At 32.2% G+C, this 9,626-nt stretch overlaps 1 non-coding gene across 1 annotated transcript; it reads right to left on the bottom strand.

Annotated features, from left to right (window-relative positions):
* Positions 1 to 1,475: 1,475 nt before the first annotated feature.
* Positions 1,476 to 1,582, bottom strand: LOC149526977 (small nucleolar RNA R71). Its single transcript, XR_016351437.1, has one exon. It is a non-coding gene; the product is annotated as a small nucleolar RNA R71 (small nucleolar RNA).
* Between the last annotated feature and the right edge of the window lie 8,044 nt (positions 1,583 to 9,626).

Consider the following 9,626-nt stretch of genomic DNA (forward strand, 5'->3'; position numbering starts at 1 on the left):
TATATTCAATAAAGTCTTTTATTTGCTGAGCAGCAAAAGAACAAAAGTTATAGTTCATGGGTAAAATTATTACACATAATATGAATGTTTTATTATATAGTTCAAGTTCTAGGTTCGAGTTATAAGGATGGTTGTATAAGTGATTGCTTAAATAAATGCTTGCCCTTAATTTGCATTTTAATTTCTAACTAGAGATAGAAATTACTTATTCCATCTCATATATATTTTATCTTTGCATATTTTTATTTGTCCTAAATTAATATCTTATTTGGAAAAGTGAAACAAGAAAGATCGTTCTTACTTTTCCTTATTAGCCTTAATTATAACTTTTTTTTTATGTCAAGATAAGTTGTGAAAGAAAATTCATAATCAATGAAGTCAAAATCCACCTTTAAATTTCTTAACTTTTGTGTAAAGTTAAAATTAGAGACAAATATGAAACAGAAGAAATATAATCTTCTCGAAGTTCATAACTTCTTTATGAGAGGAAGTGAAGTTGCAAAACTTGTACAATATGTGTTGGACCTTTGAATATTTAAAAAAGAGTTTAAATAATATTATGATAATCTTAAAATATAGGTTTTTAATGCATGTATTAATGATAGGTCGAGTCATATCTTTTTTATAAGAATCTCAATTACTGCCAACATTTTCTTACACTAAACTAATTCTTATTAACACTCTTAACCCCAAGATTTCTTTTCTACAAATAAAAATTAAACAAAACGTTTGATAAATCGCAAACTTTTTTGTATCCCACCTTAAGTAGGAGGTCAAGAATGTAAGTTTCTCTTTTGTAATTTTTTTAGTTTTTAGTAGTTTTTCTTGAAAGGCAAGTTGTATATTCATGTAGGGCCAAGGAAAATTAGATTGAACCCATGACTCAATCGAACCGAATGCGATTTGAGTAAAATAGTTTGGTCCAATTGATCTATTGGGTCTATTAGTCCAAAAAGTTTGATCCAATTGATTTATTTGGTCGGTTCTCGGTTTTAAAATTTTTTGTTAGTTTACATACGTTTCCATTTATTTTAAAATTAATTCAGAATAAGGTTTGAGGTTGTCTCAATTCAGGTTGAAACAATGCTGTTAATCTTATTCCTAAAAAGAATAAGTCCTTGCGAGATTATGTTCCTTTCTTGCAAGGCTTGTACCAAAGCATTAGAAGACCTCCAATTAATGCCAACAGTTTTGAAATCAAGCTTGTTTACATTTAGATGAATCAATCTTCAGTTTAATTTGGTGGATTATCAAGTGATGACCCTAACTCTCATCTTGTGAAATTCTTGAAAATTTGTGACACTTTCAAGTACAATGGGATCACTGATGATGCTGTCAAATTGAGACTCTTTCCTTTTTTACTAAGGAATAAAGAAAATAGCTAGCTAAATTGACTTCCAACAAGCTTTATCACTACATGGGATGACTTAGTTTAGAAATTCTTGGCAAAATTCTTTCCACTAGCTAAGACTGTTAAGATGAGGAATGATATAACTACTTTTACACAATTTGATGGTGAATCCTTGTATGAAGCTTGGGAGAGATTTAAGAATCTACTTAGAAGACGTCCACACCATGGGCTTCCAAAATGGCTGCAAGTTCAGACATTCTACAATGGGTTGATGAGTTCAATTAGAGCTACAATTGATGCTGCAACTGGTGGGGCATTAATTGGTAAGAATGTTGATAAGGTTTACAATTTGTTGGAACAGATGGCCTTCAATAACTACCAAGGGCTATCAGAAAGATCTAATCATAGAAGAGTTGTTGTTGCCTATAAGATTGATGTACTTGATGTGTTAATTGCAAAAGTAGTTGTTTTAGCAAAGAAATTTGATACAATGGGGTTCATGCCATCCAAAGGCCCTTTGCAACTTTTGATATGTGTGGAGAAGATCACTCTAGTGATCAATGTCCATCTAATTCTAAATTGGTGCAGTTTGTTGGAAACTTTAACAGACAATAAAATAATCCTTACTCTAACACATATAATCCTAGGTGCAGGAATCATCCCAATTTTTCATTAAATAGTAACCCAAGACCTTCAAATCCAAAGCCAAACATCCCTCCTAGCTTCCCACAAGTTAGACCTCTAGTCTTTGAAAAGAAACCTACATTGGAAGAGGTTATCATGCAATACAAAATAAGGAATGATGCCATAGTTCTGAGCCAAATAGCCTCATTGAGAAATCTTGAGATTTAATTGGGAGAACTTGCTAATTCCATTAATAATAAGTCTCAAGGTACTTTACCAAGTGACACTCAAGCCAATCCCAAAGGTAAGAAATAATGTAAGGAAATCATTCTAAGGAGTGGAAGAGAGGTTGAAAGGGTAAGTAAAAAGGCAGTTGAATATTCAAAAGAGCATGTTGACGATGAAAAGCTAATTGTTGAGAAAGAAGATGAAATTGAAAAGAGAAATGATGGGAAAGTTGAAAATCAAGTGAAGTCTCAACTCAATCATCCTCCATCACCCTTTCCTAAAAGGATTCAAAAGCAAAAGTTTGATAAGCAATTTCAGAAATTTCTTAATGTATTCATGAAACTACACATAAATATCCTTTTTGCTAAAACTTTGCAACAAATGCCAAATTATGCTAAGTTCTTGAAAGACATTCTTTCTAAAAAAAGAAAATTAGGCAAGTTTGAGATCGTGCCTCTGATAAAAGAATGAAGTGCAATTCTACAAAACAAATTGCCACCAAAACTCAAGAATCCTAGGAGTTTATAATTCCTTGCACAATTGGTAATTTGTTCTTTGTTAAAGCTTTAAGTGATTTTGGTACAAGTATCAATTTGATGCCATTGTCGATCTTTGAAAAACTTGCTTTGGAGGAATGCAAGCCAACTTTTGTGACATTACAACTTGTTGATTGCTCTTAAGTTTAACCAAGAGGAATAATTGAAAATGTTCTTGTCAAGGTAGATAAATTTATTGTTCCAATTGATTTTGTGATTTTTGACATGGAGGAAAATAGACAAATTCCAATCATCCTTGGAAGACCTTTCTTATAAATAACCAGAACTTTAATTGATGTAGAAAAAGATGATCTTAGTTTGAGAATTCAAGACCAATAGATAACATTCAATAATTTTAGAGCTTTAAAATTTCCCGTAGATTCTAAAGAATGTTTTTTTGTGAATGTAGGAAGTAGTCTAACAAATAAGGTATTTTTAGAAGAATATCCCATTGACCCACTTGAAGCACACATAGTTTCTCATTTTGACAAGGATGATATTAAATTTCTTGAATACTTGAATTTGTTAGATGCTCAATCAAAAATTAGATCTAATCATCAATTTGAGTCTTTAGATGTTTCAACTTCTTTAATGCAATCGTCTAAGCCTTCCATTGAAAAACCACCTACCTTGGAACTTAAACCTTGGCCATCACACTTGAGGTATGCTTTCCTTGGAAGCTCTTCTACTCTTCCAATTATTATTTTTGCTTCTTTTACTATCATATAGGAAAACAAGTTATTGAGAGTGCTTAGAGAGTTCAAGAAAATAATAGGAGGGACCATTACAGATATTAAGGGAATTAGCCCTTCCATACGCATGCATAAGATCCTTCTTGAAGATAGTCACAAGGCCACCATTGAGCATTGAAGGAGACTCGATCTTATCATCAAATAAGTTGTCAAGAAAGAAATCATTAAGTGGTTGGATGTTGGAATTATTTTTCCAATTTATGATAACACATGGGTAGGGCCAATCCAATGTCTACCAAAGAAAAAAGGAATGATTGTGGTTTCTGATGAAAATAATGAGTTGATTCTTAGATGAACAATGACTAAATGGAGAGTAGCATGAATTATCACAAGCTTAACAAAGCTACAAGGAATTATCACTTTCCCTTTCCCTTCATAGATCAAATGTTGGATAAGTTGGTTGGTAGGGAATACTATTGCTTCTTGGATGGTTATTTAGGATACAATCAAATTTCCATAGCCCTTGAAGATCAAAAGAAGACCACCTTCACAGGTCCATATGGTACCTTTGCATTTAGAAGAATGCCATTTGGATTATGTAATGCACCTGCCACTTTTCAGAGATGTATGATGGTCAAATTCATAGACATGGTAGAATAATGCTTGGAGGTATTTATAGATAATTTTTCTATTTTTAGTTATTCTTTTGATGATTGTCACACTAATCTTGCCAGAGTGCTTTAGAGATGTGAAGAAATAAATTTGGTGTTGAATTTGGTAAAATGCCACTTCATGGTGCTAGAAGGCATTGTTCTTAAGTACAAAATTTCTTGTAGAAGTATTGAGGTAGACAAGGCAAAAATTGAGACAATTGAAAAGCTTCCACTATTAACAAATGTAAAAGATATTGAAAGTTTTCTTAGCCATGCTACGTTTTATAGGAGATTCATTAAGGATTTTTCAAAGATTTCAAAACCATTTTGCAATTTTTTGGAAAAAAGATGTGCGATTTAAATTTGATGATGCCTGCCTTGTTGCATTTGATGAATTGAAGAAAAGATTGATTTTTGCATTTATCATTGATAAGTATAAACTAGGCTCTTCTTTTTGAGCTAATGTGTGATGCAAGTGACTATGCGATAGGTGTTGTTTTAGGTCAACGGAAAGAAAAAATTTTTCATTCAATCTATTATGCTAGTAAGACCTTGAATGAGGCATAAGTGAGTTACACAAAAATAGAAAAGGAGCTTTTGGCTATGGTGCTGCTTTTGACAAATTTGACTCCTATCTAATTGAAACAAAGATGATAGTCTACATTGATCATTCAATAATCAAGTATTTAATTGCCAAGAAGGATGCTAATCTAAGATTGATAAGATCGATTTTTCTACTACAAGAGTTCGATTTGGAGATTTATAACAAAGAATCAAATGACAGACCATTTATCAAGATTGGAGAATAAAGCTTAAAATAGAGACTCATTGTTAATAAATGAGACTTTTTTTAATGAGCAATTTCTTCAAATTGGTTAGAAAACACTTCTTTGTATGCTGATTTTGTGAATTATCTGGTAAGTAATATCCTTCCTCTTTATTTAAATTCTCATCAGAAAATTTTTTTTTGCATGATATTAAATATTATATTTAGGATGAGCATTTTTTGTTTAAGCAATGCAAAGACTAGATTCTTAAAAGGTGTGTCCTAAAGGAAGAAATCCAAAGCGTACTTTAGCATTGCCATTCTTCAGATTATGGAAGACACTTTGGATGACACAAAACTGTTGCAAAAGTTGTCGTATTAGGTTTATATCATCCTACATTGTTTAAAGATGCTCATTATTTTGTTTTACAATGTGTCAGATGATAAAGATTGGGTAACATATCAAGTAGAAAAGAAATGCCTTTCAACAATATCCTTGATGTAAAGATCTTTGATGTGTGGGATATTGACTTCACGGGTCCGTTCATACCTTCAGACAATAGTGAATACATCTTGGTTGCTATTGATTATGCATCAAAGTGCATTGAAACGGTCACTTTTCCTACCAATGATTCCAAGGTGGTGATGAATTTCATGAAGAAAAATATTTTCACTCGATTTGGCACTTCAAGAGCAATAATAAGTGATGGGGGTAGCCACTTTTGCAACAAATATTTTAATGCACTTCTTGCAAAATATGGAGTTAAACACAAGGTTGCAACTCCTTACCATCCTCAAATAAGTGGTCAAGTTGAAGTATTTAATAGAGAGATTAAAAGGATTTTGGAGAAAACTGTGTGTCCATCAAGGAAAGATTGGTCCAATAGATTTAGATGATGCATTATGGGCATATCGAATTGCTTACAAGACTTAAATTGGCATGTCTCCATACAAGTTAGTATTTGGAAAAGCTTGTCACCTTCTAGTCGAGCTTGAGCATAATGCATATTGAGCTATTAATAATTTGAATTTTGATTTGCAAGTAACTGGTGAAAGAAAGCTTCTACAATTAAATGAACTTGATGAAATTCTACTTCAAGGTTATGAGAATGCCAAAATTTACAAAGAGAAGACAAAGAATTGGCATGACAAAAAAAATAGTGGAATGTCACTTCGAGCCTGGACAATATGTGTTACTTTACAATTCTCACTTGAAATTGTTTCGAGGCAAGTTTAAATCAAGGTGGTCAAGGCCATTCATAATCACAACACTGTTTTCGCGTGGTGTAATTGAATTGGTAGAGAAAGAGGGTTGAACATTCAAAGTAAATGGGTAAAGATTGAAGCATTATTGGGGAAGTGAAATTGATCACCAAAAGTCTTTAATAAATCTCTTTAACACTACCTAAGTCTGAGATAGGCAAGCTATTAACTATAAAGAAGCACTTCTTGGGAGGTAACCCAAGTTCATCAATTCTCATTTAATATTTTGTTTTCATTTTAATAATTGTAGAGTTACTCTCATGATAGTTTGTCTTAGTTCTTTTTGTTAGTTCATTCAAATAAAATTGTGTTATTGTTTACTCTAGAATGTTAAGCAAAAGCTTTTTAAGAGTGTTCTTTTATTCTAGTTGTAAGAAAGAAAGAACAGTGCTTGATGTTGCAATGCCTCAAAGAAGGGAAAATATTTTTTTTTTTCAGCATGGAGCTCAATACTGTGGCTCCCAAGCTATAGCACCGCTACACCTTGGAGAATGAAGATGCCTTTTCAGAACCAGTACTTGACACTGCATCTCCAAAGTTATAGGTGCGCAATGCCTCGAGATTAGAAGTTTGTGTTTTCAGAATTGAGTATTTGACGCCACGATGCTTCGACAAATAATGATGCCTACTTAATTTAAAAATAAAAAAGAATATTTTAAGTCTTACAACCTTAATTATACCTATTTAAACCCCTCTTAGCCCCAAACACACTCATTAGCCACTAACGTGTTCTCTCTTTAAAATCTTACTTCTCTTGTTCTCTCTGACTTCTACAAATCCACCAAAGCTTCTCAACCAAGTCAACATTTAAAATCATTCTTTGCTTCCTACATTCATCATTGGTGATGAAAACATTCAAGTAAGTCTCTTTGTTCTTGCCAATTTACTTTTGAGATATTGTGGAATTTTGGTTTTTGCATGCAACAAATTTTTGCTTAATTGGTGTTGTTGATTGTGAAGAATTTGATTTTTGAGCATAGTTTGATTTGGGTTGATAGTTGTGCTCATTAATTGTACTGAGTTGAAAGTTGCTTGGTGGGCATTGGTTGTGCTATTGGTTAGAGATTAATTTGTGAAATCTATTTGGAGTTCAATTTTACTATTGATTATGTCCCATAAGAGAGCTAGAACTAATGCTAGTAGTTCCTATGATAGGACTAGATTTATCTTTATTACTGTTGAGAAGAGATATAATGATGAGGTGATCTACAAAACTCCAACAACTGATAGAGGATTTGATGTTAGTGATGGTAGGCACCTAGAAATTCATGAACTCATTCATGCTAAGCAGTGGACTGTAGTTTGTAAACACCCTCAAGTAGTTGTGAAGCCTATAGTTAGGGAGTTTTATGCCAATGCACCAGAACACAATAATTTGTTTGCTTTTGTTTGAGAAAAAATTGTGTCATTTAATGCTAATGCTATTAATGTTTATTTTGAGATTCCAAAGGCTATGATGGATGAGTACTATGAATATATTACTGGGGAACCTGATTTTAATGAGGTGATTAACTATTTGTGTAAGGGTAATGGGGAGTGGAAGATGTCTAAGGGGCTGCCTTTGTCTTTTAAGAACAACCAACTTCATGGTGCGTACAAGTGTTGGTTGCATTTTATTATAGCTAGATTGCTTCCAATGAAGCATGTTATTGGTATAACAAATTATAGAGCTCTATTGCTTTATTGTATTTTGATTGGAAAGGTAATTGATATCGAAAAACTAAAATACATCACCATCCTTCGCTCTGCTAATACACCTTATGGGGGCATATGGTTTCCATCATTGATCACTAATTTGTGCAAAATAGTTGGAGTGGAGTGGTGGCCAATGAAAAAGTTGTTATATCATAAGGGTCCAATTGATGATAGAATAGTTGAGAAATTTTTGCAACAAGAGCTGTCCATTATTAGAGGTAATTCTTCTACTGTGAAACCACAAGCATCTTGCTCCCAAACTTTGACCATGGCATAAAGGATGGAGCTCCAAGAAACATTGCACACTGAACTATTCTTTTATCATGTGGAAAGTAGCAAGGCTATTAGGCAAATGATGAGATCTTGTGCCATTCACATGGGCATCAACATGGTGAAATTCCATACTCTACCAAATCCCCTTAACTATTTTGATAGAGCTGATGATGATGATGATGACGAGGTGGAGGAGTATATATAGTTCTCTCTACCACTTTTACAAGTATTAGGGAAGTTTTTATTTTCTTTCTCTTTATTTTTATTAAACATTGGGGATAATATTTACTTTTAAGTTTGAGGGTACATTTAGGTTTAGTTGTCTATTTTTATTGTTGCTTTTATTTTTGCTTAGTTTTTGCTTGCTTTAGTTTTTAGTAGTTATGTTATGTTTTCAAAAAAACAAATAAAAAAATTTTGCTTGAGATATTTTGAAACCTTGTCTATGATTATCTTGATCCTAGGATTAAATTTTAATTATCTTATGATTTTGGCTTCTGGGAAGCATATGGGTATGATTTAAGTTTGTGTTGATATCCTTGTGATAGCTTCATTGAAGGATGAGACTTCTAATAAATTGCGCACTATATTCTTTTACTCAGAATTGTTATGTAATTTAGAAAAAGTTTATATTAATATAATGTATGGTGAAGTCAAGGATATTATAATTTGTTTGATTCTTTCTTAAGTTGAAATCCTAGACAACAGTTAGGATAGGAAATGATTTAAGCCATTTTCGGACTGTTTAAGCCTTTTTAAGCTTACCTTGTTATATAGTTATTCCTAGTAACCCCTTTTGGACCTAATTTTTCTTTATTAAACCCATATTTATGTTAAACTAAGCCTATTCATATACTTCCAATTTTGAACCTTTCATTCTTAAGTATTTTGATCTTTCTAGGAAATATTTTAGCTTAAAGTTAAAATAAGGAAAAAAAGGTGTTGAAAAAAAATGTGGTTAGTGCTAGAAATATATCCCTTGTTAAAATAAACAAATGAAAGGGGAAGAAGAAAAAAGAAAAGTGTATCATAAGTTTGGGGCTGCTAGAAGCAAAAAGAAAAAAAATTGAGCTCTTAAATAGGTCTTAGATCAATTAAGTGTTTAGGACGAATTTTAGCTTAAATATTTCCTTTATCATACCTTGACCCTAGCCTTATGTTATAAGCTTAATAAAGACCTATTGATCCTTGAATAAGTGTTAGTCTATATTAGTGGAGATAGAGATGAAAAGCAAACTTATGGAATCCTAGTACTAATTTATGTTTAGAATTGGCATAACCAATATGAATTGCATGATATTCTTCGTAGGAGATTATTCACACATAGGAAGTCCATTCAAAGTGAGTTTTCACGCGAATTGATGCATGAGTTTGAAGATTATCTATATTTTACCTCAAGTTGAAATTATAGGATAATTTTTAAGGAAAAAAGTTTGGGAATCTTGGTTTTCTTGTCTTTTGTTTGAGGACTAGTAAAATCTTAAGTCTGAGGGTGAGATAATTTTATGTTATAGAATTATTTTGTCTGGTTTTGTTCTTAAAAGT

Source organism: Theobroma umbraticum, unplaced genomic scaffold, assembly GCF_002168275.2.
Source record: "Theobroma umbraticum cultivar Fairchild unplaced genomic scaffold, ASM216827v3 scaffold_67.0, whole genome shotgun sequence".
NCBI classification, from domain to species: Eukaryota; Viridiplantae; Streptophyta; class Magnoliopsida; order Malvales; family Malvaceae; genus Theobroma; species Theobroma umbraticum.